We start from the raw sequence: 25,223 nt of genomic DNA, 5'->3' as shown, positions 1-25,223 counted from the left end.
AGCTTGGCTGTTCCGTACAGTGCTGTGCACCAGGCCCTCTGCAGAGAGCTGCTCTGGGCAAGGACTACAGAGCCTGCTGTCATCCTGGCAGGTGTCACAACAGGTTCCATAATCCTGACCCCTGGTCTCCCTCCGCTGGCAGGCTCTGAGCAAGGCCTGCCCAGAGAACATGGATGACGAGCTCTCGATCCTGCTGACAGCAACCCCCAGCACAGACGAACTCCAGCACATCTTGGAGGTGAGCAGAATGGGGAGGGGCAGCAGGGGTTTTACCTTAGCCCTGGGGACTCCTAGAAAGAAGAGACTGGAAAATCCACTTTTCTATTCATTCCTTCCGAGTATGCATTCGTGATATAAACTCACTGGGTGACCTTGGGGTAACTCACTTCCCCCTTACGGCATCAGTCTTCTCCACTATCAAATCTGGTCCTTAGTGCTCAGCCTGGCCCCTTCCCAGCTTGTCCCTCACCTTTAAAGGACGCTCCAAGCCCCTCCCATGCCTGCTTCCCTTGGGTTCTCTCTCCTGGCTGAGCACAGGCTGCCCTTCTATCTCTCAGCAGGCCTGGGTCCTAGTCACAGGCTGCGTCTTGTCACGTGACACCCACACTTATTCCCTTCACCCTAGGGAGCTGCATCACCTGGGCCAGGTGCAGTTGAGCTCCAACCCCTTTCCTGGCCATCTCACCCTGGGACAGGTTGAAACTGGTAAGCTGTGGGTAACAGTAACTCTTTGCTCGCAAAGGTGCTGAAGACACAATGGAAGAGGAAATCCTTTGGCCTGGATTGAAATTATTCCGACTGAAAGTGAATGAGAGAAAATAGGTCCAGAGTTCTCTTCCTAGCAGCAGAAAATGTAGCGATTGATAGAGGTTCAGGTCAGAAAGGACCATTATGTGCATCTAGTCGCCCCTCCTGTATAACTCAGGGCATAGAATGTGACCAGGTGGTTCCTTCAGCCAACTATAGCATGGGACTGAGCCAGAGCACGTCTTTTGGAACGACATCCACATGCAGGAGAGCCATCTGGCTACCAGAAAATCTCTCTTCTGCAGTGACGTGGGGTTAAGGGACACGGGGGAAAAGACATGGAGGCTGTGACTAAACTTAGAGCAGGGTGGGGAACCGAGACACAGTTGGGACCTATGTACACTACAGGTCTGTTGTGCATTTGTAATCTGCTGACCCCCACATGTTGTTCAGAGCCTATGGACAACACAGCTCCTAAAGGTACGTTTGTTCTGTGCTTATCCCCTATGTACCAGCAGGGCTGGACAGCATTTCTCACTGTGATGTGGGGAGCAGGTCCTGGGTACTAAGGGTCTGAAGAAGCTCTCAAGGACTAATTTTTTAAAATAATTGTTATCAATGACTTGGGAGAAAACATACAATCACTGCGGATAAGATTGGGGGGTGACAAAATACAGGCAGAGTGGTAATTCCTGATGGGGAGAGGGCAGTGATATACAGCGATCTGGCTCATTAGGCCAGCTGGACCCATTCAAAGAAAACAAGTTTGAGCAGAGTCCAGTGCAAGGTCCTATACGTAGCCACAAGGCACGCCGGCCACACCTCCAGAATGGGGACGTGTATCCAGGAAAGCAGTGACTCTGAAAAGGATTTAGGGGCCAGAGTGGAGAAGCCACTCAACATGAGCTCCCGGTGTGATGCTGTGGTGAACAGGGCTAAAGCCATCATTAGACGAAGGAGCAGAGCCGTGAGTAGGATAGGGAGGTGACACAGCAGCAGTGAGACTGCTATTGGAATAGTGCCTCCAGTGATGGTGTCCTCCTTTGAAAATGTGTAGCATTGGGAGCAGCCTCTGCTTATTAAACAATCAGTTTGTCAGCACCTGCAGGACAATTTGGTTCTTAGGACTAGTGAGCATGGACTTGTCAAGAACAAATCATTCCAGACCAATCCTAGCTCCTTCTTTGGCAGGGTTAGGGGCCTAGTGGAGGTGGGTAAACAGTAGATGTGATCTATCTTGGTGTTAATAAGGCTTTTGACACAGTCCCATAGGACATTCTCACAAGCAAACAGATGCTGCTTAGCACTGTCAGAACAGCTTTTGCTGGGGGATTCTCCCAGCACTTTCCAATAGTGGGAAAGTATGAAATCCCCATTTGACTGCTGGGGACAGAGCCTAGAGGGGGCAGCAACTTACCAAAAGTCCCACAGGTCAATAGGAAACCAGCAATGGAACCCAGGAGTCCTGACTCCCAGTTCCCTGCTCCAATCACTCCAGCGGAGCACACTCCCTCTCAAAGCAGGGGGACCGGACATGAGGGCCTGGTTGTAATTGCCAGCTGTGGGAGGGAGTGTGCAGCAGTGGTTAGCGAAGGGGCCTGGAAATAAGGACTGCTGGGTCTATTGGAGAGTGTCACTAGGAGCAGTGCATAAGATGTGGTGTCCTATCATGTTTACTCAGATCAGATTAGGACATAATAGAATGGCTGAAATAGTTTATTTTATTTGTATTGTATTATTTTGCAATTGTTAAGAGCAGCAACTACTTAGCTCAGACTGAAGCATCTTATCTAATTTTTGAGATCTAAGTGTCTCCTCTTTGAGTGCGACGAGACAATTTAACACATTGTGACAAAGAATTTTCATTGCCACTTGTTATGATTTCAAGAAACAAACTGGTTTAGTTTGAATAGGATTTTCGGTCAGAAACGGTTTCAATGAAATTTCCCCACCATCTCGATTCCTGGGCTCTATCTCTGCCTTTCGGGGGATGTTGCTGTCTGTTAGAACAGGAGTCTGATTTGGATAGGGATAGAGACCTCTTCAATGTTTTTAATGAAGTAAATACTAATGGGAATTGTGTGATCATGGGAGACTTTAACTTCCTAGATATAGACTGGAGGACAAGTGCTATTAATATAATAGGGCTCAGATTTTCCTAGATGTGATAGCTGATGGATTCCTTCACCAAGTAGTTGCTGAACCAACAAGAGGGGATGCCATTTTAGATTTGGTTTTGGTGAGTAGTGAGGATCTCTTAGAAGAAATGGTTGTAGGGGACAGCCTTGGTTTGAGCGATCATGAGCTAATTCAGTTTAAACTAAATGGAAGGGTAAACAAAAATAGATCTGTGACTAGGGTTTTTTTTTTCAAAAGGGCTAACTTTAAAAAATTAAGGAAATTAGTTAGGGAAGTGGATTGGACTGAGGGACTTGTGGAACAGATGGATCAGACTGAACAGGTTCCAAACCTCTCGGAGGCTCTTACCTTCTAAACAGGGACGTCTGTTTTCTAGTGAAATCAGGAAAAAAAAGGAGAAAACTCAAAAGAGGTTCCTCCTTGCACTCATGTACGTGAACCTAAATACTCTCTCAGTCCTCAAAGAGAGACCTCGAGAAAGAGACTTGCTGAAGGAAAGCTACAGGGGACTCAGAGGTTTCTCTGGCCCTGTGCCCCTGTCCTGCCTGGCTGATGTCAGCATCCCTCTGTGAGGTCACCACCTCCCCTGCACCTTTGGCCAATAGGTGAGGTCCTGCAAAAGGCCTTTGTGATGTCACTGTCACACCCACCCCTCCCCTGCAGTGCTAATGTCCTGCCGCAGGCCAGACCCTTTGGAGGTTTGAGCTACTCCCTGTGGATCACCCCGCTCAATGAGTGTTCATTCTAGGAAGCAAGCCAGCTAGACAGGAAAACAGCAGAGGCTGCTCCCAATGCTACACTCGGTTTCTCAGAAATGAGTAGACTTTATGGGCAGAAGAGACAGTTAGAGCATCTAATCTGACCCCCTGCATATCACAGGCCTTTCTGCACCATATGGGGCAGGCAGAGCTCTGCCTGGGTGCAGGGGGAATGGGATGGGGGTAGATCAAGGAAAGGGGGGAGGGGAATGGGTGTGAGGGAAAGAGCTCCTGTCCCAGATGAAGGAATTTGGGGGCAGAGGAAAGGACCCTGCTCCACAGAGAGGGGAGAGGGTTTCTGTGAGTGCCAGGGGGCTCCATTTCCCCTTCCACTAGCTCCCCATTTACAGAGAGCCAGAGCAGTACCTGCAGCAGGGAGCGGGAGTTGCTGGTGGCCTCAGAGGCACAGGCCCTGCAGCGCCTCGGGCACCTGGCGCAAGTGCCGCATGATACGGAGCTGGCGCATCACATTGGCCGTGATGTCCTCCTGCTGCAAGGGAACGAGAACCTGTCTGAGACTCAGACGCCTCCGAGGAATCAGGAGGGATTAACGGCCCCTGGAACCAGCAGCATTTCCACCCAGCCCCTGCCCACCTCTGAGGGATGGATTCCCCCTCCTGACCCCCAGGATGGAGTCTTGTTGTCCTTCCTAGTGACCTCCAGTGGCAACCCCCCTCCTTGTACGGGGAGCTCCTGCCACTTCCCCATCAGTGCCCCTGACAGCTGTTCCACTTCCAATCCACAGCTCAAGTTCTCAGACCCCTCTCCTCCAGCCCCACCCAGGTTGGGTAGGGAGGGGACTGTAGCGGGGGCGGGGCAGGAGGGATTCTGGCAGCAGTGAAGTGGGATGTGGGGAGGTTGAGACCTTTCCCCAAGTCACCCCCATCCCATTTCCCTTTCCCTAGCCAATAATGCGGAAGCCGCAGGATGGCAGCCCTGGTGAATGGGACGGATCGGCAGCCCCTGCTGACTAGGGTTACCATACGTCCGGTTTTTCCCGGACATGTCCTTCTTTTCGTCAATCAAACCCCCGTCCGGGGGGAATTGCCGAAAAGCCAAACATGTCCGGGAAAATGCCGGCCGGGCACTTCCCCTCCCGCGGCTGCTCTGCTCCGCTCCTCCCCTCTCAGACTTTAAGAGCCGAGCTGCCCGAGCCAGCCCTTCGGGCAGCCCCCCCTACCTCCGGGCCCCAAGCCACGGGCCAGGCACTTCTCCTCCCCGGCTCCAGCTGAGCTGCTCCGCTCCTCCCCTCTCAGACTTTAAGGTTCCAGCTGCGCTGGGGAAGCACCGGCCGGGGGCGCAGGGTCTGGGGGCTGCCCGGCAAACCGTGAAGCTGGTAGCACTGGGGCAGCCCTTTCCCCATGGCTGGGAGTGGGAGGGAGGAGGGGGCGGAGTTAGGGTGGGGAAGGAGCGGAGTTGGGGCAGGGCTAAGGGTGGGGCAATGGGCGGGGCCAGGGCCCGTGGAGGGTCCTCTTTTTTTATTTATTAGACATGGTAACCCTACCGCTGACTGAATCCTCCTGTTCTCTCCAGAACGGGTCCAGCCTTGCCAGCAGCAGGACAAGCATCCCCTGCCCATGTGCCTCAGCCCTGCCTGGTCAGACGCCATCACCCGTCAGTCCTTGGCCTCCCAAGCTGCCAGTGATGGGAGCAACTCTGGGTGGTGGCTCGGGTGACACAGACACCAGACCACTAGGAATTGGGTGCGGCCCTGTGGGACAGGAGAGTCTCACAGAGGGCACTTGGGGGACTCTCCTGCCCTTCCCAAGAGCGATAGCACCCTGTCCTAAGAACATAAGTCTGGGATGAGGCAAAGCTTGTCGTTAATTAGCCTGGCTAAAGAGCTGGGTGGAGCTGCTCCGCGGACAAGCTGGCTCGCTCCTGCTCATGGAGGTGAATTCATCTCCCTTCCCAGGAGCACCTGCTCTCCCTTTCATTCCCCACCAGGCTCCTTGTGCCAGGCCAGCGAATGGCCACAGGATGGGAATGAGGCCTGGGGCCCGCCCCAATCTCCTGAGTCTAATGCAGCTGCTCACCTTGTCCCCCATCAGCTGCTGGGTTTCCCCCAGGAGGGAGTAGGTGACAGGGAGAGAGACACATACACACATTTGTCCTTCTGGTTGCAGGGCTTGTGTCCTTCCAATCCCATTGGTGGCTGCACAGTGGGAAGAGTCCTCGCTGCGTGCCCGGCCCAACAGAATTGCAGGGCGTGGTGTGGAACACAGAAAGAGATAGAGATACTCATCCTCCAGCCGGGATCAGTCTGAGAGAAATTGGCTGGGGTCCCAGTCTCACTCTTCTAGCGGGTGCCATTTCCCAGCTGGGTTCCTTACCCCTCTGGTGCAGCAGCAGCTGTTAGAGCCGGTAAACCACCTCCCTGGCCTGCCGGCTGATGTCCTTGGCTGGGTCACTGACGGACAGAGCTAGCTGTGCCATGTGGTGACCCATCCTGGGGAATTCCGCTGAGTTCTAATGGACGGGAGAGGGAGAGGGGACTCCATCAGCATTTTCCTGTCAGCTCCCAGTTCCCCCCGGGCCAGGACTCTCCTTCCCCTCATCCCCTCTGCAGGAGATGCTAGAGGATAGGAGCTAGAGCCAGACCCTTAATTTCCTCTGCCCCCAAGGAAGCCTGGAGCACAGGGCTGTGGGCAGGGCCCTCCATGAGGACTTGCTTTCCGCTGCTCCAGGATGACAGGGAGGCATGAACCTGGAGCACAGCCCCCTTAAAAGCCCAGAGTCACCACTTAACTAGAACAAGAAGAACTTGACTCAAGCCAGGCTCACTCTCTGCTCTGCCTCTGCCTCCCCAAGAGGAACACTCCTAACCCACAGCCCCTGCAGCAGCAGATCCTACAGTCCGTCGGAGCCAGCCCACCTACCCCTGGAGTCAGGAACCTGGGGTCAGAGGTCACTTACGTCAAACTCAGAGAGGGTGATGGTGGATCTGAGCAGGGCCGTGCTGCTCTTAACGGTCCTGGCTCTCTCTCGTGGCCCCCTGGACACGATCCAGTAGTTAATGTGCTGTGGGGAAAGGAGGCATTGCACTGACTGCCCTGACCAAGGATGCCCACTGGGGGCCCAGCTAGGAGGACAGACTGGAAAATGGATCTAAGAGTGAAGGTAAAATTGCCCCCATCCCTCTCATCGGGCTCACCTCCAAGATGTACTGGAGCCTGTCGGTGTCTGGGGACTCTGCCAGCAGGTTCCCCAGCATGGCGTCCAGGAGGTCTGGCAAGACCCTAGGCAGATCCTGAAAGCAAGGGAGAGCCATGGGTCAGAGTTAGGGAAACTGGGGCTACATCTGCCACAGGATGGGAAGTGGGGTCTCTGGGAAGCACTGGTGAGACCCCAAACACATATCCTGGCCTCTCTCATTCACATCCCACTGCAGGCAATTAGCAAGGATTCATGGCAGGATGACAGCTGGCTCATCTATCCATGACTTTAGCATGATCTACCTGCACTTGGGCGGTGTCCTTCTCCATGCCCAGGGTGAAGACGGCGTACAGGGCAGCTCGGAGGAGGTGGGTCTCCAGCTCTGGCTCCAGGGCAGGCGTCATGGTGCTGGCAAGAGAGAGGAGCCGGTATTAGACTGTGCAGTGCGGGGATGGGACTGGCACCAACACGCAGGTGAAACTGCAGTGAAATAGGCACAGGCTGGCAAGAAGGGAAACTGAGGCACCGAGCCAGGGAATGACAGGGCCAAAGTTTCTCAGACAGACAGTGGCAGGGCAGGAATAGCACCTGTTCCCTGGACCCTGCTGCCCCTCTGCATCTGATCCTGGGAGTGAGCCTCTTCCCAAAGCCAACTCCTTCAGGAGCCCATAGCAAAGAGACCCCCCCAGACTGTCCTGGACTCCCTGAGAGGTGCCTCCCCCGAACTGGAGCACCAAGGACCAAAGTGGCAGCATCTAGTGTCAGTGGGGTTCATGTGGCTCAGGCCAGACCCCTGGGCTGGGGACCCACCCCCATAGCACTGATCGAGGGCCTGGGCCCAGGGTGTTCACAGCCCCGCCCTCACCTCTCCCTGAGCCCAGCCTGACTCCTCACCTGGAACAAAGCTGCGGCGTCCATCGGCCTCGCTGCTGCCCGAGTCCCAGGCACTGCTGCTGTCCCATGGGGAGCGGGCCGAGCTGCTGGTGGTGGGACAGGGATCCTCCACCTCCTGCCCTGGGGAGGCTGGAAGGTCCTCACTGACGGGGCAGGGCGATGCCTCCTGCTGGGAATCAGGGCTGGGCTCCTGGGGCCGCTGCTGCCCACACAACATGGCCCAGAGTCACCCTGCCCGGCTCCCCTCCTGCGCTGGGTCCTGCCTGCCCAGCCGCATCCTGGCCCAGCTCCATTTCGACCTGGCCTCTCCCACCTCGGCACCTGCGCTGGGAGCGGGTTTTCTCCGCCAGAAGGCTGGGCACTTCCACCTCCTGGCCTGGCCGGGAGCTCCTTCCCCGCCAGTGGGGACGGAGGAGCCGCTCTGCTCCTGGGGAAGATGGCAGCTGCTTCCCTCAGGCTCTGGGGCCACCTGCAGAGCCTTCTTCCTGAACATCCTCAGGAGCCTGGCCATCCTGGAACCGAGCGGGGAGCGGGCGTGAGTCTGGGGTCAAGGCAGCCTCTCACTAACCAGCCTGTTTGGTCCCTCCCCATCCCTGCCCCAGCCAGAGCAGCTCCTCCTCCCCCACAGGGGTGCACGTAATGCAATCTACACGCACTGGCAGGAGTTCATTGCATGATCTGCTTCCTGCTGTTTGGTTCTGGGCTGTTGGAGTATGGGCTTGCAACCATCTGTGCACACATATTATACTAATTGCATCTAGACCACATCTCCCTAGTTTGTTTGTGAGAATGTCCTTATTAACACCAAGATGGATCACATCTACTGTTTACCCACCTCCACTAGGCCCGTAACCCTGCCAAAGAAGGAGCTAGGATTGGTTTGGAATGATTTGTTCTTGATAAGTCCATGCTCACTAGTCCTAAGAACCAATTGTCCTGTAGGTGCTGACAAACTGATTGTTTAATAAGGAGTTCCAGTATCTTTCCAGGTACCCTGTTTCCCCGAAAATAAGACATCCTCCGAAAATAAGGCCTACTTACAGTTTTGCCTCTCGTTGTAATATAAGGCATCCCCCCGATAATAAGACCTCCCCGATAATAAGGCATCCACCGATAATAAGGCATTTTTCATTTCTGAAAAATAAGACATCCCCTGAAAATAAGACCTAGCGCATCTTTGGGAGCAAAAATTAATATAAGACACTGTCTTATTTTCGGGGAAACAGGGTATGTTAATGGATGGGAAGATGTTCTTTTTCAGGGATCTCTGACAAGAACTGGGGCACAGCACTTAGTTTGTTGAGGCCATAAAATGGAGACAGGCACCTCTTTTCTTCTCCCAGCACCCCAGATACCTAAAAGGGTGGGACTCACATCCCTCAATGGGCTTTAAAAAAGACAATGGTTACAATGTGGCTTCGACCATTTCTGGTTTCTGCAGACTAGATGTTTTAGCAAAGTTTAGAATTCCTTGGTGCTCAACACCGTGAAACTCCCCTTTCTCCTTCACAAAGGGCTTTAACGCCCCTTATCTCACCCAGGCTCTCGACTGCCCAAAGTTGGAGAATTGTCCCTGTTCCCACTGCAGAGCACCCCCCACGACACACACACAGAGTCCTCCTGGTGGTGGGAGGTGAACAGAGGAAAGGACAGAAGATGTAAGAGATGAAGAGAAAGGAGGGGGGGATGGAGGAAAAGGTAAAACAAAAAGGACAAACCCTAATGTCCCCAGTGATTCTAAGGGACAAAATCCCAGGTGAGGAATAAAATTCGACCACCTTAAGCTAGTGTTTTCCATGCCTAGAATTCAGCTGGCGCCAGATGCATCAGACTGAACAGGTTCCAAACCTCTCGGAGGCTCTTACCTTCTAAACAGGGACGTCTCTTTTCTAGTAAAATCAGGAAAAAGAAAAGAGAAAACTCAAAAGAGGTTCCTCCTGGTGGTCACATACATGAACCCAAATACTCTCTCAGACCTCAAAGAGAGATCTCGAGAAGGAGACTTGCTGAAGCAAAGCCACAGGGGTTTCTGAGGTTTCCCTGGCCCTGCGCCCCTGTCCTGCCTGGCTGATGTCAGCATCTCTCTGTGAGGTCACCACCTTCCCTGCACCTTTGGCCAATAGGCTGAGGTCCTGAAAAAGGCCTTTGTGATGTCACTGCCACACCCACCCCTCCCCTGCAGTGCTAATGTCCTGCCACAGGGCAGACACTTTGGAGGTTTGAGCTACTCCCTGTGGATCACCCCACTCAATGAGTGTTCATTCTAGGAAGCAAGCCGGCTAGACAGTAAAACAGCAGAGGCTGCTCCCAATGCTACACTCGGTTTCTCAGAAATGAGTAGACGTTATGGCCAGAAGAGACAGTTAGAGCATCTAATCTGACCCCCTGCATATCACAGGCCTCCTGTCTACCACAATAGCTACTTTTGGGGCAAACACATTCCGGAAAGGCATCTAGTCTTTATTAATGACATCAAGAGATGGAGAACCCACCACTTTCCTTGGTAGCTTCTTCCTGTGTTCAATCATCCTCGCTGTTGAATATTTGTGCCTTATTTGTCATAGGAATTTGTCTCTTTTCACCTTCCAGCCATTGGGTCTTGTTCTGCCTTTCTCTGCTAGACTAGAGAGCCCTTTAATACCCAGTATTTTATCTCCATTAAGGCACTTCAACACTTCAATGAAGTCCCCTTCAATCTTCTTTTGATAAGCTAAACAGGTTGACCTCTTTCAATAGCTCACTAGAAGGCATTTTTCTCCAGCCCTCAGAACATTTGGTGGCTCTTTGCTGCCCAGCTCCAATTTCTAGGACCATCTTTTTCAAAGGAGGACACCAACACTGGAGGCAGTATTCCAATAGCAGTCTCACTGCTGCTGTGTCACCTCCCTATCCTACTCACGGCTCTGCTCCTTTGTCTAATGATGGCTTTAGCCCTGTTCACCACAGCATCGCACTGGGAGCTCATGTTGAGTGGCTTCTCCACTCTGGCCCCTAAATCCTTTTCAGAGTCACTGCTTTCCTGGATACACGTCCCCATTCTGGAGGTGTGGCCGGCGTGCTTTGTTGCCACGTATAGGACCTTGGATTGGGCTCTGCTCAAATTTGTTTTCTTTGAATGGGTCCAGCTGGCTGAATGAGCCAGATCGCTCTGTATCACTGCCCTCTCCCCATCAGGAATTACCACTCTGCCTGTATTTTGTCACCCCCCAATCTTATCCGCAGTGATTGTATGTTTTCTCTCAATTCATTGATAACAATTATTTTTAAAAAATTAGTCCTTGAGAGCTTCTTCAGACCCTTAGTACCCAGGACCTGCTCCCCACATCACAGTGAGAAATGCTGTCCAGCCCTGCTAGTACATAGGGGATAAGCACAGAACAAACATACCTTTAGGAGCTGTGTTGTCCTTAGGCTCTGTGGGGGTCAGCAGATTACAAACGCACGACAGACCTGTAGTGTAGACAGGTCCCAACTGTGTCTCGGTTTCCCACCCTGTAAAATGGGGAGAACAAACAAAACCTTGATTAGCTCCATTTGATAGCTGGGGAAACCGAGGCACCCAGCGGTGCAGATACTCGCTCATGGTCCCAAAGCCAGGAATAGAAAACAGCAGATCTGATAGCCAGGCCTGGGACCTAACCCTGGTTTTCCTGGCCTTGCTGCTCTAAGTTTAGTCACAGCCTCCATGTCTTTTCCCCTGTGTCCCTTAACCCCACGTCACTGCAGAAGAGAGATTTTCTGGTAGCCAGCTGGCTCTCCTGCATGTGGATGTCGTTCCAAAAGACGTGCTCTGGCTCAGTCCCATGCTATGGTTGGCTGAAGGAACCACTTGGTGACATTCTAGGCCCTGAGTTATACAGGAGGGGCGACTAGATGCACATAATGGTCCTTTCTGACCTGAACCTCTATCAATCGCTACATTTTCTGCTGCTAGGAAGAGAACTCTGGACCTATTTTCTCTCATTCGCTTTCAGTCGGAATAATTTCAATCCAGGCCAAAGGATTTCCTCTTCCATTGTGTCTTCAGCACCTTTGCGAGCAACCAGTTACTGTTACCACAGGTTACCAGTTTCAACCTGTCCCAGGGTGAGATGGCCAGGAAAGATGTTGGAGCTCAACTGCACCTGGTCCAGGTGATGCAGCTCCCTAGGGTGAAGGGAATAAGTGTGTGGGTCACGTGACAAGACGCAGCCTGTGACTAGGACCCAGGCCTGCTGAGAGATATAAGGGCAGCCTGTGCTCAGCCAGGAGAGAGACCCCAAGGGAAGCAGGCATGGGAGGGGCTTGGAGAGTCCTTCAAAGGTCAGGGACAAGCTGGGAAGGGGCCAGGCTGAGCACTAAGGACAAGGCCCTAGGAGGGAAAGACAGGGCAGTTTAGGAGATGGGGCAGATAGTCCAGTTGGTTTCGGCTCCCAGGACCAGACACCCAGAGGTGAAGGTGATTGTCGGGGCTTCTGTCCTTCTTCCCCAGTGTAGATTTGATAGTGGAGAAGACTGATGCCGTAAGGGGGAAGTGAGTTACCCCAAGGTCACCCAGTGAGTTTATATCACGAATGCATACTCGGAAGGATCGAATAGAAACATGGATTTTCCAGTCTCTTCTTTCTAGGAGTCCCCAGGGCCAAGGTAAAACCCCTGCTGCCCCTCCCCATTCTGCTCACCTCCAAGATGTGCTGGAGTTTGTCTGTGCTGGGGGGTGCTGTCAGCAGGATCGAGAGCTCGTCATCCATGTTCTCTGGGCAGGCCTTGCTCAGAGCCTGCCAGCGGAGGGAGACCAGGGGTCAGGAGCCTGCATTAGCACCGGTGTGCCATTGACCAGGAGCTGGCTTAGGTAAGCGCCGCCTGGCCGGAGCTCGCACCCAGAAACCCTGCCCCAGGTCGGAACCCCCTCCCACACCCAAATTCCCTCCCAGACCTCACACCCGGCACCCCAACCCTCTGCCCCAGGTCGGAACCCCCTCCTGTACCCTAATCCCTCCCAGAGCCCACACCCCCACCTGCACCCCAATCCCCTACCCCAGCCCTGAGCCCCCTCCTGCACCCAAACTCCCTCCCAGATTCCGCACCCCAACCCTCTGCCCCAGCCCGGATCCCCCTCTGGCACCCCAAACCCCTAATCTCCAGCCGAATCCCAGAGCCCGCATCCCCACCGGAGCCCTCACCCCTCCCTGCACTCCAACCCCCAGCCCCAGCCCAGTGAAAGTGAGTGAGGGTGTGAGAGCGAGCGACTGAGGTAGGTGGGCTGGGCTGGAGTGAGTGGGGGTGGGGCCTTGGGGAAGGGCATGAAAGGGGTTGGGTTAAGGGCGTTTGGTTTTTTGTAAGTAGAAAGTTGACAACCCTACTTAAGGACCTTTGAAAAGCAGCCTCCTTAGCACCGCTCCTGATACCAGGGGCCAAGGCGCCCCCGGACATGAGAACCACAATAGGCCAGAGGAAAACGCTGCGTTAGAAATCGGAGCTCAGGCTGCCTAGCGAATGAAAGCTGACAGACAGGAGATGCGGGAATTAAGGTTGTGCCTTCAGCCAGCAACTGGTGTTCATCCGTTTGCACCACACACATACCTGTAGGCAGGGCCACTAGTTCCTTGTCTGTCTGCCTGTTTAGCGTCTCTCGGTCCTTACTGTGCCCATCACCGTGGTGTCTGAGTGGCAAACCAAGGGTTTGACGTGTGCATATGAAACTGCCTGACTGGAAGGACGTGGTTTGGTGTGGATCAGTGACTGCTGGGGCGATTGGTGGCAGAAGACTCTGAGGGCCTGGCTCATTCCGACCTGGCTCATTCCAATGGCTTCTACAGCTGACAGCAGCCCAGTCTCCTGCCTGGGTCCGACGCAAACCAGGAAGTACAGGACCACGGTTAATAAGAGCAGCTCAAAAGATCTGAGCCCAGCCCTGCACAGATTTCCAGCTTAGGTTTGCATTTTCAGCAAAAGTTCTTCTTGATTATTTTCTCCCAACCCCCTTCTGCCTCCATAATAGCCAGCCACCCCGTCAGTCGCATCCTGGGGCGCTCCAGGGACAGCGTATGTGCGTGTATGTGTACGTCTGTATATATATGTATGTGTACATGTGCGTATGTGTGTACGTGTATGTGCACATGAGTGTGTGCACATGTGAGTGTGCGTGTGTATGTGTGTACATGTACCCCAGTCAGATGTATACATCTGGATTTCCTTTGAAAGAATTTTCAAATTGAGCTGATCAAGTGCAATGGCAAAGCACCCAATTCCTCTGCCCCCCAACTGCCTTCGCTGCTTTAACGTACAACCTGCTCCGCTGACACCTCTGACTCCTGAAAGCCCTAACGCTCCCGGGGAGCCCCGGGTGTTACCTCGGAAGGAATCGTTCCAGATTCCAATGGGTGGCAGGTCCAGGGAAGAGCCTTATCTGGGGGGAGGCTGTACCAGACCCGCCCGACCCAGGCAGGCTCCCAGGTACTCTCTGCTCGGGGCTGATAAGGCTCCTTAGCAGTTTCTCTCCAAACAAATTCCAGTTCAAGACACCTGAGAGCTCCACAGCAGGGCAGCATCCCCAGAGTGCAGCAGGGCGGGGGTTAGGGGGAGCAGTCGGTATCAGCACCTGCCCCTCGTACAGCAGGAGCGAGAAGTGCTAGCCTCTTTGCACAGAGCAGCAGCGTTCAGCCTGGGCCAGACGTGCTGCGGTGATGGGTAAGAGCGGGCTCGGAGAGCCAGAGGGTCTGTGGGGCAGCGCTGGGCCCTTCTGCTCCGCACTAGGGCCGGGTGGGCGTGTTCAGCTGGGATTGGAACCCACCAGCACTTGTGGGTGTGAATGTGGGGCTGGAACGCAACGTGGGGCGCTCCCACCTTGCCCGGGGGCAACTGGGGGGAAGGGCAGAGAGACACCTGGGCTGAGACCCCAGCTCCAGGGAGACAGTCACCCCAGCCCAGCTGGGTTAAATTGCCCAGCTGTGTGACAGCCCCCCCATCCCCGAGGGGTTCCCCCCCCCCCGGTATGTCACAGCAGGGTAATGTGCGTACTGAACGGCAGGGGTTCCCAGAGACTGGCTGGGAGAGGCCTTTGGGGATGGAGGAAGCAGCACTAAGGTACATGCCAACCTCCCTACAGAGGAGGGGCCGTGCCCCGCAGGTGTGGGGCAGGGAGCTGGGACACTGCGCAGTGGGTCATTGTCTGGCCCAGGCCCTTCCTAACTGGAGGCCGAGGCCGAGGCATTTCCTTCAGGTCACCTTCCGCTGCAGCTGGGCCACGGGCCCCCATAGCCACTAGCCCAGCCAGGGATCCCAAGTGAGGATTGTCACGGCTGGCTCCTCCCTGCCGCCAGCAGCTCTTCACTGCCAGGGAATTCCTGAAATCCTGTGTGCCCCTCCCCCACCCACCTCCTGGGGCTGTGAGTCCCCCCCCCCCCCCGGACAGCCCCTCCCCCGAGCTCTGAGTGCCCCTGGCCAGTCCCTCCCCTTAGCCCCACCCCCACTTCCTGGGGCTCTGAGTGTCCTCAGCCTGTCCCCCTCCCACACCCCGGGGCTGAGTGACCTTGGCCAACCCCCGTCCCTTCAGGAGGAACTCCCAGTACCCACCCAGCCCCCACATCTCAGGGTTCCCCTCCCTGCGGCTCTGTGGCCATTCCCCCCACCCCCCTGTCCGTGGGGCTCTCATTACCCACCCTTCAGGCCTTTCCAGGGCTCTCAGTGCCCCCCCAGCCCCAATCTCCATTTTCCCTTTCTCTCACCCACTCTCCCGCCCTTCCCTGCCCGGTTATTTCCATGGCACAGGAGTGTCTCTGTGGGGCGGGAACATTTCTCCAGGGCGAGTCCCAAACTCCTCAGCACCCGCCCCCCTCCTGGGAGTCTCTGTCCCAACGGGGCCGGTTCCTAGCGTCTCCTCTCTGCCCCGTGCATGCCTGGCCGGTGGCCGGCTGCCCAGCCAGACTGATGGGCGAGGGCGGCAGTGCCAGGCTGTGCTGGGCGAGGCGGGAGGGTCCAGCAGTCCCAGCTCTCGGTTGTGCTGTTCCCGGGCAGAGGGAACTGGGAGTCGCGGCTCCTGAAGGGCGGGTTTGTGTTCCCAGCTTCTCACCGGCTCTTCCCTTTTGCAGCTGCCCGGTGCCCTCGTCTCCTGCTCCTCGCCGGCCTGCTGGCCCTGTCAGCCCCAGTTCTCACCCTGGAAATACACAACCTGAACATCTTAAAGGGACCCACCCATGCAATCCGGAACATCCACCCAAAGCACCTGAAGGCAGGTGTGTCATGTGTCTGCTTCTATAGCCCTCCCCTCTGGCCCTAGGGATCCCTGCCAGCCCTGGGGCCCCAGGACGTCACTCACTGGCTGCCTGGGGATTATGGAGGCCTGAAGCCACTGGGAGAAATTACAATCCAACCGTAGCTCTCTATTCAAACCACGCTGAGCTCTTTGGTGGTTTGAGGGAGGGGAGGGAGGGAGGGAGGTTCGGAGGGGCACAGGGGCTGGCCCATTGCAGTGCAGGGAGCAGCATGGGACAAAGCCAGGAGGTGCTGGTTGCCTTGGGCAGCAGAGGGGGCGCGGAGGAGTGAACTGGTGCAGCGTGGGCCCGAGCCAGGCAGGGGCAGACGGGATGAGATGGGGGTGCTCGGGCAGCAGGGCGACTGGTGCAGAATTAACACAGAGCTCGAGCTAGGCAGGGCAGGGCTGTGCAGAGCTGGAGGGGAGGCGCGGGGGCTGGAAGCTGCTGCAGGAGGAGCTGTAGAGCCAGGGAAGGGACTGGAAGGCACAAGTTGGTGTGGGCAGAGCCACGGGAGCGGGCGGTGAGTTTGGTGGCTGCATTTGGGCCAGACTGGAGAGGAGCAGACGGAAGCCAGGTAGAGCGGTGAGGGGGGTTTACAGAAGTGTGGGCAGAAGAATGGTTTGTCCTGGATGAGGGTTTCAGGGACACGGAGAAGGGGAGGCGAATGCACTGCTAACACTCTCTGGTGCTTGGGAGACAGTCTCTGAAAACCCCTCATGTCACGCGGATCTCCCAATTCCTGTCCCTACAGATCAGGGGAAAGGGAACCTGCGGCACAGCCGAGCCAGTGACCCGCAGTTACCAGAGGCCCACGGTAAGAGTATCCCACGCTTCACCTATCCACGCCTTGCAGAAATGAGATGCAAGAACAACAAGAAGCAACAGAGAGTCCTGTGGCACCTTTAAGACTAACAGAAGTATTGGAGCATGAGCTTTGGTGGGTGAATGCCCACTTCATCAGACGCAAGATTCACCCACGAAAGTTTATGCTCCAATACTTCTGTTAGTCTTAAAAGTGCCACAGGACCCTCTGTTGCTTTTTACAGATTGAGACTAACACGGCTACCCCTCTGATATGAAGAACAACAAGAGTTATTCACACAGCTTCTCCCTGCAGGGCAGAACAAGGCATTGGGATGCATTGTCTGACCGGGCCATAGGGGAATCCCCAGGGATTATACAGGCCCCTGGGAGCAGGAACTCTGGTGACAGAGGGTGGGAGGGTGTGGGGGAAAGGGCTTGATACACACAGGCTGTAACGTGTCCTGCAGAGGAGAAGCTTTGGGTCATGATCTTTCTGCAGGAAAAGTGGCACCACTGATAGACTGTGTGGGATCCAGGACCCAGGGCTGTGACCCACTGGGCCGTGTCCCTCACTACTGCAGGTGTGGGGAGTTTGCAGCCAAAATTTGGGATGAGTGGCAAGATCCTTTGACTCCACAGACTCCTCCTTTCCCTGGCAGCTGGTGTCGGTGGCCTCAGCACACACGCCCTGTTGGAGAGCCCTTGGCACAGGAGTTTGCTGAGAGCTGAGGGGGTGCAGAACCCGCTGCTGTAAGATACAGTCACCCCACAGGACACACGGTGCTGTTAGCTCGCAGTGTCCCACGCATCATGTCTGCCGTGTTAAACACCTCCCCGAAAACCCCTGCAGAGTATGAACAGGGGCCTGTTTGTCTTCTGGGAAACCTACGTGTGCACGTGCAAAGTAGCTAGTTAGAGAATAAACTGCCCAGGAGTGGGTGACAGGACTGTGCCAGCAGATTCGGGCTCAGTGTCTGCATCCCTTGTTGAAGCCTCTTTGACAATGGGCTGGCAAAGCATGCGGGGTGTCAGTGCAGACACTGCTGTCTGTGGCACACCGGAGGGGCCCTTTCTCACTGACCCAGGGTGGGAAGAGCTGAGCAGGGTTCTGTTCCACGGGGTTTAGTGAAAGCGATCTCTCTCTTGTGCACAGTCTGGCCCAAGGACTGCAGCGAGATAACCTGGAACATCACTTGGGGTAGTTTCTGTAGTGGGAACTGCCAAGCCTCCGCCATCCTCATCAAACCAGCGTCCTACTGTTAGTCACCCCTTCCCCACCCTCCTGTCTGCAGTGAGGCCAACCCCTGCTCCACGAAGGGAGGGAAAAGGGTCAGCGTGTGTCATGGCCAAACCTCACACTCAACTCGGAGGGGGAAGTATCATGTTTATCCAAAATGGGGCAACTTTCTCTTTTCTTTTCTTCCGTGCACTTTCCGAGCTGATCTCTGCTGGGCACTTGTGCTTTGCGTTGACTTGACATAGTGATTTTCGTAATCAGAAGAATCATTTGCAAAACCTGCAGTATGCAGATGTAGAAGCTCCGGGGAGAGTAAATGCCTCGGATCCGTAGTGACTTTTCAGTGTCTTTTGCTCTCAGACTCATGGGCAGTTCCAGAGGTCACAGGGGTGGGGAAATCCAGAAACACAGAAGGGTTTTTATAAACACCCGCTCTACTGCTCATTAGCAGGGATTAAAGCTTCACATTAAAAAGGCATTTTAAATGTGGTGGCCCCGGTTGGTAACTTTCTTTGCGTGCCACTTACTCTCTGCTGTGCTCTCGTGGGCACCGTACTGCGTAGATCCATTCCCAGTATTCTCAGCCGTCCTGCCTTGGGGGAGTTGGGCTGGTAGACCTGGCTGGGTTCCTTGCCCCACAGTCTTAGGGGTCTGTGGTTGCTGTGAGGGAATTTTCGGCAATGGCCTAGCAGGATTTGAAAGCCAGGCCTGCACATCTGACGATATCTGGGTAGCTGCAGCATTGGCCTGAGGGGCCCTTTAATCAGTACCTTGAATTACTGTCCACGTGTGCAAGTAGGTCCTAGTCCAAAGCCAGTTGATAACAGACAATCTTCCATTGACTTCAGTGGGCGTTGGATCAGGCCCTAGTGTAGGGTTGTTGGGATGGGCCCGTTGCTGCCAACTGCACCAAGAGTAACTCCTTGGGCCACCAGTCCTTTCTCACGTTTGGGGGAGGAGAGACTGGGATGCTGGGAGAGGAGACTATGGGCTACCTGCTGTCGATACAATACCCAGAGAGAGCCTGTGGGGCAGACACGGGGTGTATTCCACTCCCACAGCAGGCGGAACCGCTCCTCAGCCTGAGAATCAGGGCTCTGCCCCCAGCTTTGCCTGGCCATGTGCTTCGGTGAAGAGGTCACAGACCCAGGGTCTGTCTCCTGTAAGGGCTGTTGCTTGCTGGCCAAGTAGGACACTCACATAGCAACAAGCAAAAATGGGGGAAGGGATTTTCCAAAGGTCACGAGTTACTTAGGAGCACAGAGCCCATTGAAAGTCAATGAGCAGGGCTGGATTTGGGAGTGGGCAACCGCCCAGGGTGCAATGGTCCAGGAAGGCTCCGTGGTCAGGGGGCTGTCCATGCCCGTGGGACCCATGTGTGTGGGGAGGCCTGGGCAGTTGGAGAGCGGCGGCTGCTGGCCGGGCACCCAGCTCTGAAGGCAGTGCTGCCGTCAGCAGCAGCGCAGAAGGAAGGGTGGCATGGTAGGGTGTCTTGTCACCCTTCTGCAGGGAGTGGAGCTGGGGCGGCTGCGGCTGTGGCTGGGGCACGCAGCTCGAGCCTGTTCACCTCAGCCAATCTCCGGCCGAGCCGGGAGCCAGGCCCTCCCCATCCTCCTTGCCCGGCGCTCCAAAAGGCAGCGACCCCCGGCCGCAGCGGGAGTCGACCTCACGGAGATCCTACCTGCTCCCTCAGGGCTGCTGCTGCTCTATAGGGAGCTCATCCCCCCCGCACCCTGGGGCCTGTCTGCTAGGGTTACCATATTTCCACAATCAAAAAAGAGGACGGGGGGGAGCCCCGCTCTAGCCCTGCCCCCGCCCTGCCCCGCCCCCATCCACGCCCTCCCACTTCCCACCCCCTGACTGCCCCGCTCAGAACGCCCAACCCCCCCACTCCTTGTCCCCTGACTGTGCCATCCTGGGACCCCTGCCACTAACTGCCCCCTAGGATCCCACCGCCATCTAGCCTCCCTGCTTCTTGTCCCCCGACTGTCCCCTCCTGAGAACCCCCCACCCTAACTGCCCCCCTAGGACCGTACCTGTCCCCTGACTGCCCTGACCCTTATCCACACCCCCACCCCATATTCACACCCCTACCCCCAGATAGACCCCAGGGACTCCCATGCCCTATCCAACTGCTCCTTGCTCCCTGACAGGACCCCCAGAACTCCTGACCCATCCAACCCCCTCTGCTCCCTGCCTCCTTGACCCCTCTCCACCCCCCTGCCCCCCTGACAGCTCCCCCAGAACCCCCGACCCATCTAACCACCCCGCTCCCTCTCCCTGCCTGCCTCGACCCCTCTCCACACCCCTGCTTATACAGGGTAAACTCAGAAATTGTTTGCCCTCTATAACACTGATAGAGAGATATGCACAGCTGTTTCCCGCCCCCCCCCCAGGTACCAATACATACTCTGGGTTAATTAATAAGGAAAAAGTGATTTTATTAAATACAGAAAGTAGGATTTAAGTGGTTCCAAGTAGTAACAGACAGAACAGAGTGAATTACCAAGTAAAATAAAATAAAACACGCATGTCTGAGTCTAATACAGTAATACAACTGAGTACAGATAAAAACCTCACCAGTTCCAGAATGCTCCTTTTTACAGACTAGTCTCCTTCTAGTCTGGGTCCAGCAATCACTCACACTCCCTATAGTTACTGTCCTTTGTTCCAGTCTCTTTCAGGTATTCTTGGGGGTGGAGAGGCTATCCCTTTAGCCAGCTGAAGACAAAATGGAGGGGTCTCCCAGGGGGTTAAATAGACTTTCTCTTGCGGGTGGAGACCCCCTCCTCTCTCCTATGCAAAGTCCAGCTCCAAGATGGAGTTCTGGAGTCACATGGGCAAGTCACATGTCCATGCATGAGTCAGTTTTTACCAGCCAAGCCACATTCCTGGGAAGGCTCTGATGTGGATTGGTATCTTCAAGTTCATTGTTGGCTGAAGTGGTTTTTGATTGGGCACCTAATTTGCACTTTTCTCAGGAAGCTGACCAAATGCTCTACTAGGCTAGTTAAAATCAAGCAAGTATACAGCCAATATTCCTAACTTCAAGTACAAAAATGATACATTCACACAAAGAGGATTAATAGATTCAGTAGATCATAACCTTTACAGAGATATGTTACATGGCATATGTAGCATAAAACATATTCTAGTTATGTCATATATACATTCATAAGCACATTCCATAAAGCATTGGGGGGGGGGGGCACCATCACACAAGGAAATTGCTCCAGCTGGGCAAAACTTTTTCCATCAGAAATGTGGTTTCGGGGAAAGCAAAATTTTCTGTGGGAAAAAGTCAACTTTGTTGCAATGGCAAATACGGCAGGAGAGGGGGCAGCATGAGAACTGAACAGGCCGTTTGCTCATGTACACACAGCACAAGAGAGAAACACAGGAGAATGGATCTGCTCTGCTCCGGGCTGGGAATTGCTTTGTTTGTTCTCTAGAGAAGGGAATGCAAACTGTTCAGCAATCCCTCCCCACAACCCGTAAGAAGAGTTAATGCTGAACGTGTGTCAGTGGGGCCATCTACCGTCCAAAGCAATACTACATTTTCTGGACAAAACAATGAGGCCTTTGGACACCGAACATCAGGAAGTCTGGAGACGGACAATGAAAGGAACCCAGCACCGCCCCACTGGTCTAGGACCTTCCACTCCAGCAGTCTGACACTGGCCACTCAACTTTGTCCCCTGAAACTGACAACACGTCCAACTAGTTTCCTTGCCTCAACTCCCATTGCTCTGCAACCTGCACTGCAGAGCTTCCTAAAAACGTCCCTTGTCCAGCCGTGCATCCCACCCCGTTTCCAGGGCTGTTCACAGACCAAAGGGCAGCCTGGCCAGAGGGCAGAGCAGCCAGGCTAAGCCTGTGGAGTGACCCCGGTGATGTGACCGGGGGGAACTGGCTGAATCCCTGAATTGTCCGTTTCCAGACTTTGTGCAGTTTGGGGCTTGGGAAGCTGCAGTAGTTCTGTGCAGAAAGTGCATTTAGGGGCCGTTAACTAGACCGTTCTGCATTGATGCCCACACGACCCCTCCTTCCATGCACTACCCTCCCCTCGTCCCTCCAGGCTCCCGCCCCGTTGTGCCTTTCTAAGGGGCTGAGGGGTTTAATCACAGAATTCTTGTTTTACTGCTTCAAAGGAACTAGTTTATTTGGCCATGTAGCAGATCGCTGACTCACTGGCGCGGCGCCTCCTGCTGGTCATCCAGGAATTAGTTCAATTCCAGCACTAGGAGCGCCTCCTGCTGGCCGGTGTCTCTCCTGCTTCAGGCCCCCATGTCCCTCACAGACCCCAGTGCCCCTTACCTTGGGGTGCTGTCCCAAAGCAGTGCCCCCACACTCTGGCTCTCCCTTCCCAGGGGAACCCTCTCCCCCATGCCCACCTTGCCTCAGTGGCTACTGCCAGTCGTCATCTAGCCCCCTTTCTCTGGGGCATACTGCATAGGGTTACCACACGTCCGGTTTTTCCCGGACATGTCCGGCTTTTCGGCAATCAAACCCCCGTCCGGGGGGAATTGCCAAAAAGCTGAACATGTCCAGGAAAAATACCGGCTGGGCACTTCCCCTCCTGCGGCTGCTTTGCTCCTCCCCGGACTCAGACTTCGGCTCTGTTTAAGAGCCAAGCTGCCCGAGCCAGCGCTACCGGCTTCGGGCAGCCCCCGTGCCTCCGGACCCCAGCTGTCGGAGCAGAGCAGCTGGAGCCGGGGAGGGGAAGTGCCCGGCCGGTGGCTGGGGTCCGGAGGCATGGGGCTGCCCGAAGCCAGTAGCGCTGGCTCGGGCAGCTTGGCTGTTAAACAGAGCCGAAGTCTGAGTCCAGGGAGGAGCAGAGCAGCTGGAGCCCAGGGGAGGAACTGCCCGGCCAGGGGCGCAGGGTCCGGAGGCATAGGGGATGCCCAAAGCCCGAGCGCTACCGGCTTCATGGTTGGCCGGGCAGCCTCCAGACCCTGCGCCCCCGGCTGGGCGCTTCCCCTCCCGGGCTCCAGCTGCGCTGGGGAATCGCCGGCCGGGGGCGCAGGGTCTGGAGGCTGCCCGGCAAATCGTAAAGCCGGTAGCGCTCGGGCAGCCCTTTTCGCGTGGCTGGGAGGGAGGAGGGGGAGTTAGGGCGAGGACTTTGGGGAAGGGGCGGAGTTGCGGCGGGGCCGGGGGTGGGAAAGGGGCGGGGCTAGGGCCCGTGGAGTGTCCTCTTTTTTTATTTTTTAAATATGGTAACCCTAAGACTGCATCTGTCATGGCCACTCATCGCTGCCAAGGGGGTTGGATCAGCTGCTTCTGCCTATGCCCAGGTGGCACCTCTGCAGCCCCAGTACCACCCTGGGCCTTACCAAGCCTCTGCCTGGGGAATTGCCAAGCTGGAGCTCCCCAGCTCCTCTTGCCCATCCCCAGCCTTGCTCTGCTTCAGGTCCCCTGTGCTCCCCGGCAGCCAGGCCCTTCCCACTCCCAGCTGGAGTGAGACTGAGCCAGCTCCTCCCTTAGCCCTTCTAGAAGGGCCAAAGCTGTGGCTGCCTCTTCAAACAGCCGACCTCAACTGCCTTTAACCTCTTCTCCTCGGAGCAGGGTTACTGCCCCGCTCCAGGTCACTTTTCCTTCTTTTGGCTTAAAGGGTCTTTTTGGAAGGGGAAATCCCTGGCTTAACCGTCTTTAGATGTTATTAAAGCCCCTTGTCGGCAACGTAAGCAGGGGGTGAAGGAGCTCTCCCCTAACATCTAGCCGTGAGCTGGGGGGAAGAGTTCAGGAATAGGCCGTATTTGCACAGACACGCTACTGTGCCTAGGTAATGTAGGGTTACCATCTTTTAGTTTTTAAAAAGGAGGACACTCTATGGGGACCCGGCCCCGCCCCAACCCCGCCCCTTCCCCACCCTCAGCCCCGCCCCAACACCGCCCCCGGCTCCCGGCCCGGTACTGCGACCCCGGCTCCCGGCCCAGCCCAGCTCGGCACCGCGCCCCCAGCCCCGCGGGCCCGGCTCCCGGCCCGGCACCGCGCCCCCGGCCCGGCTCCCGGCCCGACGCCGCGCCCCTGGCCCTGCGGGCCCGGCTCCCGGCCCGGCCCCGCGACCCCGGCTCCCGGCCCCACGGGCCCGGCCCCCGGCCCAGTACTGCGACCCCGGCTCCTGGCCCGGCCGCGCACCCGGCTCCCGGCATGGCACCGCGACCCCGGCTCCCGGCACGGCACCGCGACCCCCGCCCGGCACCGCGGGCCCGGCTCCCGGCACGGCACCGCGGGTCTGGCCCCCGGCCCGGTACTGTGACCCCGGCTCCTGGCCCAGCCGCGCACCCGGCTCCCGGCATGGCACCGCGACCCCGGCTCCCGGCACGGCCCCGCGACCCCCGCCCGGCACCGCGGGCCCAGCTCCCGGCACGGCCCCGCAACCCCGGCTCCCGGCATGGCACCGCGACCCCCGCCCGGCACCGCGGGCCCGGCTCCCGGCCCGGCACCGCGCCCCCGGCCCGGCTCCCAGCCCGACACCGCGACCCCGGCCCCGGCTCCCGGCCCGGCCCCGCGACCCCGGCCCCCGGCCCGGTACTGCAACCCCGGCTCCTGGCCTGGCCACGCTCCCGGCTCCCGGCATGGCACCGCGACCCCGGCTCCCGGCACGGCACCGCGACCCCCGCCCGGCACCGCGCGCCTGGCTCCCGGCACGGCACCGCGACCCTGGCCCAGCACCGCACCGGCCCCGGCCCCGCACCCCCGGCTCCTGCCGAGCACCGCCGGCTCCGGCCCGGCCCCGCACCACCGACCCCAGCCCCAGAGGCCCCGGCCGAGCACCGCCGAGCCCTCCGTCCCTCCTGATTTTCCCGGACATGTCCGGCTTTTGGGGATTTCCCCCCGGACGGGGATTTGAGCCCCCAAAAGCTGGACATGTCCGGGAAAATCCGGACGTATGGCAACCCTAAGGTAATGAGCCGATGGAGCTGTTTTGCCAAAGGGATCCGTTTTGGGTGCTGTTGGGCAGGGGCGGCTCTAGGCACCAGCAAAGCAAGCACGTGCTTGGGGCAGCCCATTTGCAGGGGCGGCAGGGATCCAGCCTGGGAGCTGAGAACCAACAGGGGGCCCTAGGAGCTGTAGTTCCTTGGTTAGCTCCCTTCCTATAGAGCCAGCCCTGGAGCAGGGAAAGAACTACATTTCCCAGCATTCCTTTGGCCACTACCAACAGGAAAGAGGGGGAGGGAGGGAGGTAGCTAAGACCTCATGCTGCAGCCTGCTATGAATGGAGAGCTGCACTCTGAAGGGTAGGGATACCAT

At 56.5% G+C, this 25,223-nt stretch overlaps 1 pseudogene; it reads left to right on the top strand.

Annotated features, from left to right (window-relative positions):
* LOC135974453 (fibrinogen-like protein 1-like protein) overlaps positions 1 to 25,223 on the top strand; it is a 77,696-nt pseudogene that overhangs the window by 48,458 nt on the left and 4,015 nt on the right.

The sequence above is a fragment of the Chrysemys picta genome, chromosome 12, assembly GCF_011386835.1.
Source record: "Chrysemys picta bellii isolate R12L10 chromosome 12, ASM1138683v2, whole genome shotgun sequence".
Classification (NCBI taxonomy): Eukaryota; Metazoa; Chordata; order Testudines; family Emydidae; genus Chrysemys; species Chrysemys picta.
Note: the sequence above shows the minus strand (reverse complement) of the source record. Positions and strands in the feature narration are given on the sequence as shown.